At 38.4% G+C, this 19,213-nt stretch overlaps 1 long non-coding RNA gene across 3 annotated transcripts; it reads left to right on the top strand.

The window, feature by feature from the left end:
- Nucleotides 1–1,151: 1,151 nt before the first annotated feature.
- LOC122021611 lies at nt 1,152–18,960 on the top strand. 3 transcript variants are annotated; one of them, XR_006122586.1, is made up of 4 exons: nt 1,152–2,511; nt 2,593–2,736; nt 3,552–3,609; nt 17,445–18,119. It is a non-coding gene; the product is annotated as an uncharacterized LOC122021611 (long non-coding RNA). The 3 variants fall into 3 exon arrangements; XR_006122584.1 differs by lacking the exons at nt 3,552–3,609; nt 17,445–18,119 and adding an exon at nt 18,564–18,960; XR_006122585.1 differs by lacking the exon at nt 3,552–3,609.
- The last annotated feature ends 253 nt before the right edge of the window (nt 18,961–19,213 follow it).

Here is a 19,213-nt window from a genome sequence, read left to right on the forward strand (position 1 = left end):
TAGCAGTTATAGTTTCGTAGCTACTATAATAGTTATAGTAATTATAATTTCGTAACTGCTACAACTATAATAATTGTATCTTATAGTTGTAGTAGTTACAATTTTGTATATGCCACAATATGAAAAATAATTTTAATAAAGAGGATTAAAATTTTTCAGATTTACTGAAAAGGCTTTAAACGATATTTTTTAGGTATAAGATTGGACTTTTATAGGTTACATCAGAAAACAAATGTACACTTCTAAACGTGTTTCTATTTGATATATTGTGCATCTCTACGAAATCGTAGCTTTTACAAGTGTGTGACAACTCAATTGTAGTAGCTACTGTGGTTATTTTTCTCCCTTCCAACTTAAAGAGAGAATCTCTCACCTCTCTATAGGATTCCTAGAAAAAAAAAATGTGGAACCGCCACATCAGCGGCCCCCTAGAGCCGGTCCCACGGATATGGAGGGAGGTAAATGCAGGTACACAGGTGGAAAGTGCATAGCGGAGACGTTAACCCCAGGCAGTGACACCCCGGGGATCGACCCCTGGACCTTTCAGCCACAGAACCATGCACTCCCAATCTGTGCTACGCCCTGGGGACTCTATAGGATTCCTAGAGATACGATGATTGGAAGTTGGTTAGAAAGCTTGCGAGAACTCTCCAGTTGGCCCCACCCCTCATCAACGGTTGGGGGATGGTGGTTGGGAAGTGGTAGTGCCTCACCTTGATGGTGTGTTTTGTTCAGACGGGAAACAAGAGTTTTGGAAAAAGGAGGCCACTGGTTGGTTTCAAAGGGCACAAGTTGGTCCTTACGAACTCTCTTGTGTTTCCCTTTTCTTTCCTCTTGGTGGCCTTTGGTGATTGAAAAAATACTTGTCCTGTAACTTCACATTACATGAGTATTTATACTTGCTACAAGAAAATTGAAATTACATAACACTTAAATAGACAATGCTTTTTAAAAAAATATTATTTTTTTTAAAAAAATATTTTTAGTGGAAATCATTATCTATGTTTTTTATTTCTTAGTAAGACAATATTTTTTTAAATAAGCATTGTCTATTAATATTTTTTTCTTATTAAAGATAATATTTTTCAAAAAACATTGCATATGAGTATTTTTTTTATATCTATAACAATATTTTTTTAACAAGAGTTGTTTATGTCCACAACCAAACTCCTCTGCCAAAGCCTCTCCTTCGCGAAAAATTCATGAAAAACTCATTTCCACCCAAACCGTCAACGAAAAACCTAGCTCCAAAATTCATGTCCGCGGACAAAAACCCAAAGCTTCATCTCTTCTTTGCCACTACCAAGGGCTGTCGGCCTCCTCCACTTCATCACTGCCAGCCTCCCTCATTCTCTTCCTCTACCCGATTGGGAGAGGACAGGCTCCCTCTTCTGCCTTCATCTCATCCACAACTGACACTAACGCACACAATAGGAGCTTCATCCTAGAATCCGCCAGCCATCTCATCTCCTCTACTATCTTCCTCACCACTAACGACAAGGTCTTCTCACAGAGCTTCTGGATCTGAAAGCCATCTCACGACGCCTTCGTCCTCAGCCGACAGTCTTCTCCCAATTGGGAGAGGCGCCACCGTCAAACTCTACATCACCCTTTCCTGATTGGTAGAGGTTTCTTCGCCACCACTGGTTTCCTTCCACCTCTCCATTTAGAATTTGAAGAGTAAAACTTCATCACTAGCCGACAACCCCTCTCCTCTTCGGATTTGAAGAGGAGAGTTCATCCATCCTTTCGACAACCTCTTTCTCTTCATATTTGAAGAGAAGGGTTCGTTCTCCATCAACAAGCAGCCATCCACTTCGTTCACAGCCTTCGTTGGCAGATTGGCCATCGGAAAAGCTCCATCTAACAGCTCCCTCTCCACTTCGGATTCAAAGAGGAGAGCTCTATTCCGATCTGTGTCTACGACATTGGGTTATTTCTATCTATGTTGGATTATGTTATGCTTGTTGATTATTGAATTGTAATGTAGCTATTCTCCCATGTTTAGAATTGCATGTATTTTGCTTAATTGAATTCTCACTCGTTATGTGTTTGATGAAATGGCTCTTTCATTAGTTAGTTTCTAAACCTGCATCTTCTTTGCTTTGAATTCTTATGATGGCTAGTTAGTTGAATGTTTTAGGTTAGATTAGATTAGATTAGTTGAAATTTGATAAATTTATTCATGTGAAAGTTTATTTCTAATATTTCCTAAATTTATAGGACTCAAATTTATTCAACTTATCCATTACCTTGCCTAGACTCAAATTGCTTTGAATGGAGTTCAATTAGGTGGGTTAGGATTCATGTACCAAACACCAAATACTTGGAATTAGCTGGGCTTGTTGTGATTTTGGATATCTCCACTATTAATTTCATAATTTTCAAGCATGTAGTTATGTATAGCTTTTTTATTTTTTTTACTTTTGGTAAACCTAATATATCTAGCATGATGCTTTTCCATAGATTGGCAAAGCCTGTGGGGAGATATGGAAAACAATATCATTTGAGGTTGGATCTTGCATCTTTTTATACACCAATGCATATGATTTAGTTTTGTTTGGTATAATAAAAATTCTATAATACATATAGACATCTATTTGCAAACGTGAATGATTCAAGGCAACTAAGACTATGCAAGAGTTACAAGGGCATTGTTATTGTATGAGATTGGAGACAGAGACAAGGCCATTGCTGGGATGGAGGATGCATCCATTTCTCTAAAGGGATACCCAGGTATTTCTTCAAGATTAATTTTATGCTTCCTACAATACATCTGTTACAATTTTTTATAAGGGGTATCTTTCATCCCGCATAGGGATGACAATTTTTCCCGTGGATTTGGAGCCCCGCGGGGAAAACTCGAAATGGGGATGGGGATCCCTGATTTTTCGAGGATGGGGCGGGTTTGGGGCGGGTATGGGAATACTATCCTCATTCTCGAACCCGTCTCGAATATTATTATTATTAATATTAATAAATACTAATATGATTTTTTTTAAAAAAGTATTAATAATAGTGTTAATATTAATATTAAATTTTTTGAAAATATTATTAATAATAATATTATTAATATTGATATTAATATTAATATTATCATTAATAATTATTATTAAATAATAATAATAATAATAATATAAATTAAATTTAGGAATGAGGCGGGGATGAGGGCGGGGATGGAGATTTGATCCCCGTGGGTTCGGGTTCGGGGATTCCCCGAATCCGAAAAAATGAAAACGGGGCGGGGATGGAAATGACAAACCCACCCCACCCTGCCCCACCCCATTGTCATCCCTAATCCCGTAGAGATACATGCAGCTTTAGCTGCATCATTGTATGCTAACAAGCATGCTGTCTTCCTTGCTGAGAACCAGTTTACAATTACCACTCTTTTGGATCCTCATTATACTAATCTCTCATATGTCAGGGAAACTATGCATTGACCTCCGAGCTTGATCGATTCCTTGTAGCATTTTATCACACTTTCCTAACAAGCTCCAATATCTTGCTTGGTTGATAAATGATGATGCATTAAGTCTTTTTCAATGCAGATGTTAATGGGTTAGAAACAAATTTTGTGTGCCACTTCTAAAGGACATCATATCATAGGTAAATTCTAAAGGATACATTAGGTCAATTTGATGCATTTTAGTTTGTGTAATTCTTGCTTGTCTCGATTTCGTTAAGTTTTACTTTTGATTGAATGCAATTTGGATAGATTAGTTTAGGTTTTGTTATATGCTTTTGGTTTCATTACATGCTAATTTCTTTAATGCTTTACTTTATGTTACCCTTTTAATTTCTGCATTTGTAGTTAGGTTAGATTTAGCTTTCATTACTTGCATTATCTTTCATTTATTAGATTAGGTATCATTTAATGCTTTGTTATTTCATTCCTTAGTTTAACTATGCTGATGGTGAAATCATAGAGTAGAGTAACAATGCGTTGTGGATTAATTGTTGACACTTAGTGATCCTGTCCGAATGCTGAGTCGATGGACGCTGGGCACGTGGCGCTCTCCGAACTGATGATGTGGATCTCTGACCGACCGTATGGATCTCCGGCGAACCTGCAAGGAAGTCGAGCCGGGAAGGGGTTCCCGGCGACGACCCTCCGACGCTCAAGTCAGGCAAGAGGAAAACGATGAAGTGGCTCCAAAGATGAGGGATTGCGTCCCTCCGGCGAAGTCTGAGGGCTCTTATATAGAGTTGTGGGAAGGCTCATGCACACCTACCGAGGCGTACACGTGTCCTTTACCATACCTTAGTATGGGCTTACCAGAGGAGCATGCCTGACACCATACTGCTACAGTCCGAGCACCTCTCTGATGGGACGACAGAACCTTTCGTCGTAGGATTCTGCGTATGGCTTGGTCGTCGAACATGCCTGTTGTCAGAAGATGTTCCCCAATGTCCCCTTGTCCTTGTCTCCTTTTTCCCTGTGCTGAGCGTCCAGCCGCTCGACAGGAACATTACTTCCGACTTGGCGTAGGTGTTAGCCCGACCGGGGAGATTCCCGGTCGCGTGCTCTGCTGATATTGTTCATGCCCGTGTTGCTCTATGCCTCGGCCGAGCGGACTACCCGCTCGGCCTGACGACCTTTTTTACCACGAGCGTCGAAAACCCGACTCCAAGTCGGGTTGTCTTTGATTCCGCTCGGACCCGTTCGGCTGGTTGATCCAACCCTTCTCCGATCGGCCGGACCTCATGCTGACCCTTTTGACTTTTGACCTCTACGTGTCATTGACTCCCCTCAAAGGGGGTCCCCCGCCCTTACCGCCGGATCACTTAGTTAGATTTCATTCACGCATTAGATTAGTTTCCTACGTGTTTTGCTTTTCATTTATTAGATTTAGAATAAAAAATCCAAATTCTATTTCCATATTAAAAATCTTAAAAATATGAATAACAAACAATTTTAGATTGTCATCCTATTTTTGCATTCGTTAGGAGACGACCTGAGTCATTTCTATGTTGTATTAGTATAGTTAGAGGGGTTCAATACTTAAATTCTTTTGATATCATTTCATGGTAAAAATGAAATAATTATCATTGCCCATGAGTCCTCCATAATCCTTTTGAAACCTTCATGTAGCGACTACATGTTAAGGAACTTGAATGCATAGTTTAGAGGTTGATCTTTCGCTAATGTGTGGACTATAGTACAAGAGTGATCCTAAAGGCATTCGACGGTCATAAACTGTGTATATACATCAAAATTTATCATTAACAAAAAATAATTTACTAAAACTCTATCCAAGAGACATTACCATTGAACCATATGAGCAGGCATCCGATAGATCAAAGATCCACTAAACCACATATTTGTGTAAAAATCTATAAGTCTCTCAGTTCATGGTTTGTGACCGAAAACCCTCCTTGCCTTTCATGAATATATAACATCGAATTGAAGACCCTCATAATCATTCATGCATCGGAAATAGTACCTCCTAGATTAGTGAGTGCTTCACATAATAGTCTTCATGAAACGATGGAATGTAACTCATAGACAAATGTCACTAAGAAGCCTCTATTGACAATGAATGTACTGATCAGTAGTCGTAATAATATTCATATCCACTCTCTGTAAATCCCAAAGAAGCAATATACGATCATGGTTAGAAAAACCAAAGTTGTGTGTATGCCCCATACCTGAAAACCTTCTTTGCAAAATCAAGCCTAAAGAATCAACATTAAGCTTAGGGGGTGTTTGGTTCTCTCCTAGGAATCGGAATGGGAATGGGTATCATAGTATTATGGAATGGGAATGGATATGAGCTTGGGTATCATTCTTAAAAATGATGTTTGGTTAGTTAAATATTTTCAATCGGAATGAACCTAAATTTCCTTTTTTACCCTTACAGGAAAATAAGAGAAAAAATTAGATGGGAGAGAAAGTTGATTGTGGGAGAAAAAGTTGAATGTGAGAGAAACATATGATGAGAGAGAAAGTGTGTTGGGAAAAAAATGAAGAGAGAGAAAGCATGATCAGAGAAAATGAGGAGAGAGTGCATGATAGGATAGATTGAGAAGAGAAAAAGTATGATGAGAGAAAGAGTGATGAGAAAAAATGAACAGAGAGAATATTATGAGAGAAAATGAAAGAGTGAGGAGAGAGAAAGTATGATGAGAGAGAAAGTGGGTTGAGAGAGAAAGAGTGATAGAAAAAATGAAGAGAGAGAAAGTATGATGAGAGAAAATGAGAGACTGAGGAGAGAGAAAATATGCCGAGAGAGAAAGAGTGATGGAAAAAATGAAAAGAGAGAAAGTATTATGAGAGAAAATGAACACGTGAGGAGAGAGAACGTATGATGAGAGAGAAAGTGGGTTGAGAGAGAAAGAATGATGGAAAAAATGAAGAGAGAGAAAGTGTGATGAGAGAAAATACGAGACTAGGAGAGAGAAAATATGATGAGAGAGAAAGTGTGCTTAGAGAAAAAGTGTGATTAGAGAAAATAAAGAGAGAGTGTGTCATGAGAGAGAATAAAGAGAGAGAAAGTGTGATGAGAGAAAATGAGGAGAGAAAGTATGCTGAGAGAGATTGAGGAGAGAGAAAGTATGATGAGAGAGAAAGTATGATGAAAAAATAAGTAGAAAATGTGTAATGGGAGAGAAAGTGTGATAGAAGAGAATGAAGAGAGAAAAAATAAGGAGAGAGAGTATATGATGGGATAGAATATAGAGAGAAAATGAGGAGAGAGAAAGTATCTTGAAAGAGAAAATGTGATGATAAAATAAGGAGAGAGAAAATATGATGAGAGAGTGTGTGAAATTAAAAAAAAATTGAACAAATATACTAAGGATATTTTTGTCTAAAACTTAATTCACAATCCTATTCCATCAAAACCCAAGGGAGGGGGTGAGTTTCATCCATACCCAAATTTTTGGGTTTCATTCCAAAATCTTGATTCCATTCCTATTAACCAAACACAAGGTTTGGGAATGAATTCATTCCCTCATTCCCAAACCCATAAATCAAACGCCACCTTAGTCTCCATTAGCACCATAATTTAAATATCTTTTTGTTGGAGGAGGTGCCACACTCCTCCGTGTTTTAGAGGCTTATAGAAGCCCCTAATGTTCCAAACAACAACCTTCATTGATGACATGTGTGGGCTTCTCGCACCCGAAGTTGTTGCCCACTTTTAAGGGCAGATGTGGCTCTTTCTGTTGTCCCATTTGCACCCGAAGATGTAGTTGTAACCAAGGAAGAAGATGATGCTTCAGATGTAGAGCAGAATGTCTCACTTGCTGTCATATTCTCTTGATCAGACGAGGATGATGAACTCTTGGATCCAGATGATGCAATTTGGTGTGCTTCCTTTGCCAGCTGCACCTCTTCCTCATTGCATATGTTTTCATTTTGGTTCAGAATTGGTACCTCCTCTTGAGGTATACATTGTATCGACGCCTCCATAGCTCTTGTATCATCACCACCAGGATCAAAAGGAGGTACATTAGCCACCAGAATGGGGTTATTTACAGCAACAATGGCCAAAGAATTGTAAGACTCCGGAACCTCTATAGTCGTTCTTTGTTGGGATGACCTCCACTACTACCTTGGGTGGGTTCTATTTCGTGGTCTTGTTCTTCCTCGGCTCCTTACTGATTGTGATCTCGGCCTTCTTGGTTGTTGGTCGTTTGCCTTCGCTTGTGCATTTTGCTGTGGCTGATTTTGTTCATATCTCGCTGGTCTTGCACCTCCAAGACAAGTGCCCCTCCGATGTCTAATTCTTTTGCCAACATCACAGAAATTTGACATCATTTTATATATGATTCATAGATCTATCTGAGCTCTAGTGGGTAGCATAATAGGAACCTCATGGAGCCTTTCTCTGATGACCGAAATCTCCACCATGACTTGAGCGTATTCCAAGCGTTTCCTTGTCCGAGTCAAGTTATCAGTGTATAATGGTTTCCCCACGTCCGAACCAATCATGCTCAACACTTTTTTCATCCAACAATCTGGTGGTATCCCATGAATTTGGATCCAAGTAGGGACAAATTGACCATCTTCATTGAAAAAGAAAACACCTTCGCATGATCTTCAAGAAGATTGGAATATCGAATGAAAAATATGACCCTCCTTGCAAGACTTTGTTCCGATCTTCCTTAGTATCAAATTGATAGATCACCCATCAACTTTTGTACATAAAAACTTATATGAGATCCTCCACTGGTGACCTATAGCTTAGACTCCATCTCTACCCGGGTGTTGTCCCCTGAAACAACCCACAAGACAAAAACTCATTGCATCCTCAATACCATCAATATCATCATACTCAAAGGATAACCACTCACCCTTGGCTTCATATTGGTCCAAAGACATCGCGAGTTTTGTTTTTAGATTATCCTTAAAGAGATTAGCCAAAGATTTCTTGTGTTGCTATGGTTGTTTTTCCTTCTCAACATCAGCAGCTTCATTGTCTCTAAGCGGCTAATTCTCCTCCACTAGATGTTGTTATTCTTACAGCAAGAGTTGCTCTTCCACCAGTGATGGGGTTATTCCACCTTGAGGTCGACCATGGTGAAGAAGATCAATAGTTCCTTATGGCAACCCGGACACCTCAACCCCATTAGCCTCATCATCTCGCTGTTTCATGTCATTGTTCCGATAGGTCCGCTTGCTCCCTTATCTCTGCTACATAGGAAGCTTGGTCTGCCACCTCATCATGATTTGCCACATCCCTAGTGGCCTTTTGACTAGAGTAACTCTTCTCCTTCCTTCTTTTCTTCGCCATGTTTGAATGAGGAAGCCACCTGTTCCTTGGAAATGGAATTGCTACCCAAGTCACCCATGGAAACTCTTTGCATTAATTGCCTTACAAGCAGCTCCCTAGTAAGTGGGATGCCACCCACCCTTTTCCAACCACGTGGCTGCTAGGTCAGTGGGAGGGGAGGGAGGTCCTTCACCGGAGAAGATGGTTGGAACAACTGTAGTTCACTGAAAAACTCCTCCAACAACCGGAGATGCTAGAAATTATCGAGAACACACTTAATTGCAAGAAAACCAGAACTAAGAACACTTACCTCAGTGATTAGACCTTCAAAACCTCTAGGAGTGACCTTCACAGCTAGTGAAGGTCACCCAAATACAGTACCTAGCCCCTTTTTTACTGGTGAGGTGGAAGAGATCCACAACCGGACATGATAGGGGATGTCCGTAGCAAGACCTTCATCGGAGCACCAAGAACCTAGAGAGAAGTTGGAGCTTATCTCACTAAACCTCCCAACCCTCACTTTTTGGCGCCCTTTCAAATTCTACAATATGTGGACTTTGCATGGGGATTATTAGGACTTGGTGGCTGATTCATTGAGGAGTCAGTCTATGTCACTACTTAATTCATGCTCAAAGCCAATCTCACAAGACTTAAGAGACGATTGTGCCATCTTGATAAGTTGTACTTCCATCATATTTCAAAGTCAGCTTTGAGGGTAAAACAAGCTTTGGAGACGGCATAGTACACTGTATTATCGGGAGATGAGTCATCTTTCTTACGGAGGCGAAAAAGAGTATCTACCAATAAAAGGCGAAGAGCAATTATCTCAAGAATATTGATAGATGCACCAAGTTCTTCCATGATTTGGTGAAGCATAACAAGCAGAATGTCATTGTCACCATCACCAAGCAGTCCAGAGAACTGACCACCAGCCTTGGAGAGGTCGCTGCGGAATTTGTAGGGGCATTTTCGAGAGCTATTGGGCAAAAATAAGTAGATTTTACCGCTACATGGTGAGTCTCTGTTGGGTCACATATTGACCATTGCACAGGAGGCAATGCTGGTTCAGGGGGTCATTGATGAGGAGATATGGGCTGCCGTCTTTAGCATTAGGCAAGACAAAGCTCCATGTCCGGATAGATACAATGCCAAGTTCTACACTTCCTCTTGGGACACAATGCGTACCAAAGTCATAGATGCAGTGTAGAAATTTTTTCTCCATAGACACCTACTCAAGCAATGAAACCACACACTAATAGCCTTGATTACCAAAATCTTATCATGAATCCAGTGTTAGTGATTATTGGCCAATATCTTGTTTCATGATTTTCTCAAAGTGATCTCCAAAGTATTAGCAGAGTGTTTAGTTGGAGATTTTTATTGGATTTGACACAAGTGACTTTTATCCATGATCGTTCCATAGGTGAGAACATTCATCTAACTCAAGAGTTACTTCAGAAATATTCACATAAATGGATTTTCCCTCAATGCATAATCAAGGTAGACTTGAGGAAGACTTTTGGTATCGTGGATTAAGGTTTTCTTATGGTGACTCTTGTTGGTTATAGTTTTTCCAACAATTTCATGATTGGATTTACGAATATGTTACCATGGTTTCATACTCTATTAGCCTTAATGGTGGTTTATATGACTTCTTTAGTAGGTGACATGACTTGCGACAAGGTGACCTACTTTCTCCTTGTTGTTCGAGCTTTGTCTTGAGGTATTATTGAAGTAATTGAAAGTAGTATTGGAGCAAGAGGATTTAACTTCCATTCTATGTGTGAAGCGGCCCAAGTCACTTATTTAACATATGCCGATGATCTTTTGATGTTCGTAAGGGTGGATGCATCCTATAAGTACCCTGTTGTGATTTTGGTGTGATCAACTAAGTTAAGTTAGGTCCTGTGTTTATTTGATGCCTTTAGTCTAAGTGTGTGCAGGACCTCAAGAGCACAGGATGTCGAATGAAAGACGCAGCTAGCAAGAAAGACGACACGGGGAGAATCAACGGGCTCGGTGCGTCTGAGGGACGAGGTGCTGCGGAAGATTATGCTGGTGAATGAGAAGGAAGCGTGCGATGTTTTTAAGGGACGAAAAGCTGGAGCGGAAGCTTGCTCGAGAAGAAGGTCGGAAAATTGGTTCGGGTGAGTCCTATTCCAAATGACCGAAATCACCCAAGTGAACAGGGTTAGGACGGAGGAGAAATAGACAGTCAACAGGATGTTGACTGTTCGAGTGTTTGTACCAAGTCCAGGCACCCAGACGGCCTTGGGTAGCCTAAAGCGCCTCTGTAGGAACCTATGTGAGCGTAGGCGTCCGGGCACCCTGACCTGGTTTGAGCTCCTAGACCAGATAAATCTCATCTTTGCCTAGTTGTTATGGCGTGGATAAAGTTTTATCCACACTCAGATGCTCGGACCCCTTCCTGGTGTCTGGAGCCGCCATGGCAGCAAATGGTCATATTCAACCAGTAGGCTATAAATAGAACACTGGTTTTAGTAGTTTAGAACAACACTTGTAAACGAATTATGTGCTTCAACTTCTAGTTTTGTTCTTTACTTTTGTACGCTTTTAATGTTGTAAGAGACTACTCCACCTTTGGAAGAAGGAGATTTTAGTGAGCCATATTTGCCTTAGATTTGTAATCCTCTGATTACAAACCAAGTAAATATTTCTTGCCTCTATCTTTATTTTATGGAAGGGGAGCCTTGGCGCAATGGTAAAGTTGTTGCCATGTGACCAAAAGGTCTTGGGTTCAAATTCTGAAAACAGTTTCTTGTAAAAAGTAGGGTAAGGCTGCGTATAATGAATCCTTCCTCAGGACCCCGCATGGTGGGAGTTTCATGCACCGGGCTGTTTTTTTTTTTATGCATTTACTTTTAGTTTATAAACAAGTGTTTGCCTAACTTAGTCCAAACATCGTGAAAGGATTTGTTTTCAATTTCCAACAATTCACCTCCTCTCGCCTGCCGACAGGAGTCCTACAATTGGTATCAGAGCAAGGACGTTTCTAAAGGACTAATTGCCGACTGAAGTAAAGAAATAAATGGTCGGACCAAGCCTCTACCCACCAAAGTTCAAGGGGGAGTTCGCGTACTGAAAACGCTGAAGGGAGGTATTCCTACGAACTGATTTCGAAATTCTTTTAATCATAAAATATGATTTTTGTAGTTCCTAATAATCATCAAGGAGAAGAGAAAGAAGAAAGGCAATGGACAAACAAGGAACAAAGCGATTTCATAGCAAACAATAAAGCGAAATACCACTTGCTGAGTGTATTGCCACCTCAAGAAGTCAACCGCATCGGAAACTACTCATTAGCCAAAAAACTCTGGGAAAAATTCCTGGAGCTCAATGAAGAAACATCTGAAGCAAAGCTTGCACAATGAGACCTCCTTCGAAATCAACTAACAAATATTTGTCTGGAAAAAGGTGAGAAGGTAGCCCAACTACACGCAAAGATCAAGGAGTTGATCACTGGACTGGTCAACCTCGGCGAAAAGGTAATCAATTGGGACTCGATACGCTACGCGCTAAACGCCTTTTCCAGAACCCCAGAATAGACTTCGATCATAGATGCCTACTATATCTTGAAGGACTTGGAGGTAAGTACCTTAGAAGAACTGTTTCCGACTTTAGAATTACATGAATCCAGATGTACAAGGGCAAGTCAAGAGTCAAGCCAGAACCTAGCACTAAGAGCCAACAAGAAGGACGAACCTAAGTCAGATATTGACGTAGAACAAGAACTTTAAATGGTAAGAAAATTAAAAAGTTTTTTAAATCTAACAAATTTAAAGAAATGCAAACCAGAAAAAATCTAAGAAATAAGAGAAATGTTCAATGCTATCATTGCCTAAAAGGACATATAAAAGAAGATTGTCTAGATCTAGGGATGACAATGGGTAGGATCTGGGTAGGATTTCATCTCCTCTGTACCCATCTCCATTTATATATCTATACCCATACCCATCTACATAGCCATCGGGTATTTAACTTTCATACCCATCCTTATACTCGTCGGGTAATTAACTTTTATACTCATCTCCATACCCGTCGGAGGATCGGGTATCCATATCCTACCCATCATCCTATTACTACCTACCATTCTCTTTTTTTTAAAAAAAAAAATTATTTCAATGTACTTGTATATTCTTCCTCGTCTCATGCTCCTTTGATCGTGTAAGCATTTTTCATGGAAAAGAAGATAAGATATGTTTTGGTGGTCAGATAAAGAGGCAAACTAAGTTTCTTTTCCAAGGTGGGCAGGGAACTAAAGTTTCTTCTTTTCCAATAGAAAATAAGACTTATATATATATCGGGTATCGGGTAGGATATAAGTAGGATTTTACCCCATTCGCCTATCCATACCTGAAAATACCCATATCCGATTACTCGATTACTATAATCGGGTCTAAAATTTCCCTCCATATCCTCCTCAATTTTGGTCGGATGTCAGATTCCCCGTCGGATTCAAGGGAAATTGCCATTCCTATCCATCTCAAGAAGGAGAAAGAAAAAGGGTCAAAGCAAAACAAGCACAAAAATTTCAAGGCCACTTGGGATGAGAGTTCATCATCCGAGTCTGAAATAGAAGCATATGCTAGAATAGCATTGATGGCTAGCCACAAAGAATAAATCAACTCAGAAACTAATATCGATGAAGGGAGAGCAACATCAGATGAATGAAGCAATGTAGGGTGAGAATCTAGCTTCAGATCTAACGTGGTAAGTGATGCATGTCTCTTACTGTCGGATCGATTATATTTTGGTATTAAATCGATATTTAAATCAATGTGTAAATTAAAAATCAAAAATAAAAAATTGAAAAAGGAGAATTTAGAAATAAAAATAATCTTAGTAAAATCATGTTTAATAAAAGATTTTGATAAATTAAAAATGCTAAATTAAAAGAACAAATAGAAAATTTAAAAAATTCTGCATGTTCAAATTTTACTATTTCAAATGTTAAAAATTATCAAAAGACTAAATTGGTATTATAGATTTTACAAGAGTCAAATCAAAAGAGTATAAAAAAGTATATTCCTAGAAAATACTTGATTAATATAATAGGAATGAACTTATATTAGGTTCTAAAATCATGTTTAGATTAAATTATTTATCCAAATTTCTAATTTTAATTTGATTTAGTATTTTAAATTATCTAATATTTTAAAATAAATTATTTCGTACAATTTTTTATCAAAATTAATTAAATGTTAATTTTTTTTAGAAAGAGGATCTCATTACTTATCTATAGAACATTTTTAAAAAATTTTTGAACGTTGTATTATTTTTTATGATTTTTTTAACAAAAAATATATTTTTAATTTAAAATTATTCTGTGAATTATTGTTTTGAAAAGTTTATTTTTTTTTATAAAATATCATGTTCTAGGTCAAAGTAAATTGTTTTGAAATTTTTGGAAAGTCATTGAATTTTCTATGAATTATTTATTCAAATACTAATTTTAAATATTAAAAATTATTGAAAATTTAATTTTTTAAAATTTAAATTTTTTTGTAAAAATACTTGCTCTATTACATTCTCAGCAAATATTTCAAGATTTTTTGAACTTAAAAACTATTCTTAAGTATTTTTTTTATAAAATACATCTTTCTATATAAAATAATTTATTTATACTTAAATTGATTTTATTTTATTTTTGAAAATTTTATCACTGCTTTGGATATATCTGCTTAATAGTTATATATTTTTTTTAATTTTTCAACAAATTAAAATTATTTTATTTAAATTACTTTATAAATCACAAAATTCAGTTTTCAAAATTTTTTCTCTAAGTGTTAGTCACTAATTGTGGAACCCTTAGTTTTTTTAACCCCTTTATTTAATGTGATTAAAGGAAGAGAATTATAGATTAAGTCTAGGGGGAGGTGTATTTTAATTTGCATATTTATATTTAATGCTTTAAATTACATATTTATTTTAATATTTTATTTTACCCTAACTTAACTTGAGTTGTTTCACATAAAAAAGGGAGAGATTGTAAGTATCCCATTGTGGTTTTGATAAGATCAACTAAGTCAAGTTAGGTCTTGTGTTTGTTTGATGCTTTGTGTTTAAGTGTACAAGAACTTAGGAACATAGGAAGTCCAATGAAAGACTCAACTAGCGAGAAGGACGGCACGAGAGAGAGTTGACGGGCTCGGCGAGTTGAGGGACAAGGTGCTGCGGAAGAGTACACTGGTTGATGAAAAGGAAGCACATGATATTTCCGAGGGACAAGAAGCCGGAGCAGAAGCTTGCTCGAGGAGAGGCCGAAAAATGAATTCGGGTGAGCCCTATTCCGGATGGTCAAAATCACCCAAGCGAACGGAACTGGAACGGAGGAGAAATGGACAGTCAACATGTTGTTAACTGTCCGAGCGCCTGGACCAAGTCTAGGCTCTCGGACCGCCTGGGTAGCCCAGGCGCCTCCGTAGGAGCCTACATGAGCGCAAGCGTCCGGTTGCCTGGACTTGGTCCAGGCGTTTGGTTGCCTAGACTTGGTTCAGGCGTCCGGTTGCTTGGACTTGGTCCGAGTGCCCGGAACAGATAAATCTTATCTTTACCGAGTTGTTGTGACATGGATAAAGTTTATCCACACCCAGGTGGCCGGACCCATTCCAGGCACCTGGAGCTGCCTCGTTAGCAAATGGTCAGATTCGACCAGCAGACTATAAATAGAGGTCTAGTCTCAGTAGTTTAGAATAACACTTATAAATGAATTATGTGCTTCAACTTCTAGTTCTATTCTTTACTTTTCTAGACTTTCAACGTTGTAAGAGTATTGGAAGAAGGAGATTTTAGTAAGCCACATTTTCCTTGGATTAGCAATCTTCTGATCACAAACTAAGTAAATATTTCTTTTCTTTGTCTTTATTTTATGCATTTACTTTCAGTTTATAAACAAGTGTTTGCCTAACTTAGTCCAAAAATCGAGAAAGGGTTTGTTTTTAATTTCATACAATTCACCCATTTCTTGCCGGTCAACTGGGGACCTACACATCCACCGTCTCTATGATTGTCGATTGTTTGAAGGCGTTTGGGGACAAAACGGGGCTTCAAGCTAACCTATTGAAGTCCAATATATACATGACATGCGTCGATGAACGAACAAATGGCGAGCTTCTATAAATTATGGATTTTCAAGAAGGTACCTTCCCTTTTAAATACCTTGGTGTTCCTTTAGCCTTGAAGAAGCTTTGGATTGCAAATTATGGATTCTTGATGCGGTGACTAAGAAGTTCATCACTTGGCCGAAGCACACTTTATATTATGCAAGACACTCAGAGTTAGTTCAATTGGTGCTATAAGTGTTGGATCGATGAGTTTCGCTAGAGGGAGGGGGGTGAATAGCGATTTAAAAATATCGGCGTATAGAGTAGGCAGCGGAAAAACGAAAACACAATGCTAACAAGGTTATTTTACTTGGTTCAGAGCCTTTGTCGACTCCTACTCTAGGGTCATCACTCGTCGAGTGCTTTCGTTGGACAATCACTAATAATTCGAAAGTTTTTTTACAAAATACAGTACAGGAATTATTTAGTAAAAGAAAAGAAACCGACAATAAAAGAATAAGACAAAAACAAAACTTGTCGGAGAGCCTTCGCAGCGTCACAGGAGCACAGAAGCGTAGATCGTGAGTTATTTTTTTTTGCTTCAACCTTCACCCTCCTTAGGAGGTTCGGGGGCTCGGATCCCTTCAGGGCACCCTAAATGTGATGTAGCCGAGCCAGTCAGCAAGCTCCATGTGGCGAGGCGACGATAGGGATCAAATTTGCCTCCTAGTGGCCGAACCCATGTTTTCCAGCAATCTCCTTCTTGCAAGAAAACGTTAGTCCGAGACAAGTATAAGTTATATCCTGCAAAACAGAATGTTAGCACAATTTATAGATAAGCAGAATAGTAATTAGATTCCGTCTCCTCGAGAGTGGAATCTAGTCATGATCTAAACTTAGATATCCGAAATGGATCTAAGTCGGATCGACGTCTAATGTTCCCTTCCCGGGAACGCGTCCTCACAGTCACTCCCCTCCAGTGACTTATCTTAACTTACCTGGCAGACGTCCGGTCAGCCCTTCGACCCGTTTGGACTTCTTGCCGGCTATCCCGTTAGCCCGTCGACCTACCTGGACTTCGTGCCAAACGTCCGGTCAGCCCGTCGACCCGTTTGGACTTTGTGCCAACTATCCGGTTGGCCCGTCGACCTAGCTGGGCTTCATGCTAGACATCCGGTCAGCCCGTCGACCTGTCTGGGTTTCGCCTGCACACTCGATCAGAGTGTTAAATAACAACGGAACTAACTTAACTTATTTTGTCATTCATAAAAACTTGAGTTAGACCGTTAGTACTAACCGCACTAACAATAAGGTGTTGAATGCTATGGTTATCGATTCTCCCCATTCCTAGTGGGGTGATTGACAAGCTCTATGAAATTTACCGGACTTTTGTTTGGTCCACTAAACATCGCTGATCTCATAGGCGACTATTTGTTTATCCAAAGACGAAGGACACTATGATATTTGGGACTTGCATGCATGGAATAACACTTTACTATGTCGGACATTATGGAACATCCAAACTAAAAAGGAGTCGCTTTGGATTTGTTGGGTGCATCACCATTACCTCAGGGATGTAGATTTTTGACAGTGGCAATGCAAAACGTCGACCTCCTCTTTAATCATGAAGTTGACTTATATTCATGGCCAAATTGTGCAGTGAGAAGGAGGCTATGAGAAGACTAACGTGAAGCTTTTGGAATGATTTACAGTAGAGAAGAATGACACAGTTAATATCTATCTTTTTTTTAACCATGGGCAATGACTATCTCTCGGGTGTCGATTGTATGGAAAGTCAGCATGTTGCATCGGCTTTACTCTTCGTTGTTTGCTGATCACTGATAATTGTGGACCGTGAACAGATTGACATTTGAACCTCACAAATAATGTTCACTATGCCAATAAGCTATAGAGTCAAATGGTCATTTTCTTCTATTGCCCCAGACAACTTTGGGACAAGGTTCAAGAATGGTAGAGCATCCAACCAGCCATCTAGATGGCAAAATGTTTATTTAGAGTTTTCTTAAGGTAATTCTAAGACAAAGATCGATTGTCGAAGGCTCACTATTTAGCAGTAACTTGTGTGATTGTTTTTTATAACAGACTCAGAACCGATTTCATTTCCAAGGTAAGATACCTTGTATTGAAAGAATATTCCTCAAAGTTTAGATTCGTATCTATCTTTTTTAGATATTTATATTTTGTGTATGTAACTTTTTAAATTCTATATATTTTTACCGTTCTTTCAGATAAAATTGTAATAGTTACTGTATAATAGCTACGTGTTTTCTACTGTTTTAACTTGCCTCTGATTTATGAAAAAACGAAAAATAGAAGTGAGATAATAATAATAATAATAATAATAATAATAATAATAATTATTATTATTATTATTATTATTATACATAAGGTGGGCACATATAATAAAATCAACATTCCAAAAATAAAGGAGCCTTTTACTTTCGTCCAAGCGTTTTAATACTATAAAGTCATTAAATTGGATAAAAGTTATTAAAAAATTACTACAATTATTATACAGTTGTTTTAATTTTCAATAATTTTTTTACTGTATTTAAGTGATTTTAATTAAGATTAAATAATTTTGATTAAATTGGTACGGAGTTGTTTTAATTTTCTTAAAAAATTAATGAGTGTTCTTTTGATAATTAGCCCGTCATTTGACGTGATCATTTATTATATTATCTCATCTTAATTGGAGATTTCGATAATTAAAACGACGAGAGAAATAATTAAAAGTTAAGGAGAATTTAATATACAGGGGAACGAGAGAGCTAAAGGGACCTGGCCACCGCCGCCGGGGGTGCTCCGGGACCATCCTGGCTAGCTGCTTCGAAGCAAGGTGGCCACCGCCGACAGCTCCCAAGCGTTCGACTCTGGCATAGCTCCGTGGCAGAATGGCACGTTGAGGGCCCAACGGCGGCGACAGGATGATACCAGCAGCACCAGCGGTGGTGAAGTTGGCATACTACTAGAAAAGTTACTTTTAAGGATGAATATTAACGATAGTATCAAATATTGTCATTATTAGTGGTTCAACAATGATAAGATTTAGTACCCGTCATTGATGCATACGTATTAATGATGATATTTATCAATGTTGTTGATACTTTGTCATCAACGATCGTGTTTGTTGTTTTGGTTATTAATATCATGGCTTTAACGACGGGATTTCCTCTTGTCGACGTCGTTATTGCAAGATCTTTAACAACCGGATTTCCTCCCATCGTTGTTGCAACATTCTAATAGGGTAAGAAAAAATTCTAATAAAAATTGACGTAATGGATAATATCAATACTGTTGATTCACACACGAATATCAAAAGCGACATAAAAATAGTATTAACATAATAGTAAACATGATGTTTAAATAGACCAAATACGTTCTACTTGCAAAACAAAAATACCAAAA

Source organism: Zingiber officinale, chromosome 9A (assembly GCF_018446385.1).
Source record: "Zingiber officinale cultivar Zhangliang chromosome 9A, Zo_v1.1, whole genome shotgun sequence".
NCBI classification, from domain to species: Eukaryota; Viridiplantae; Streptophyta; class Magnoliopsida; order Zingiberales; family Zingiberaceae; genus Zingiber; species Zingiber officinale.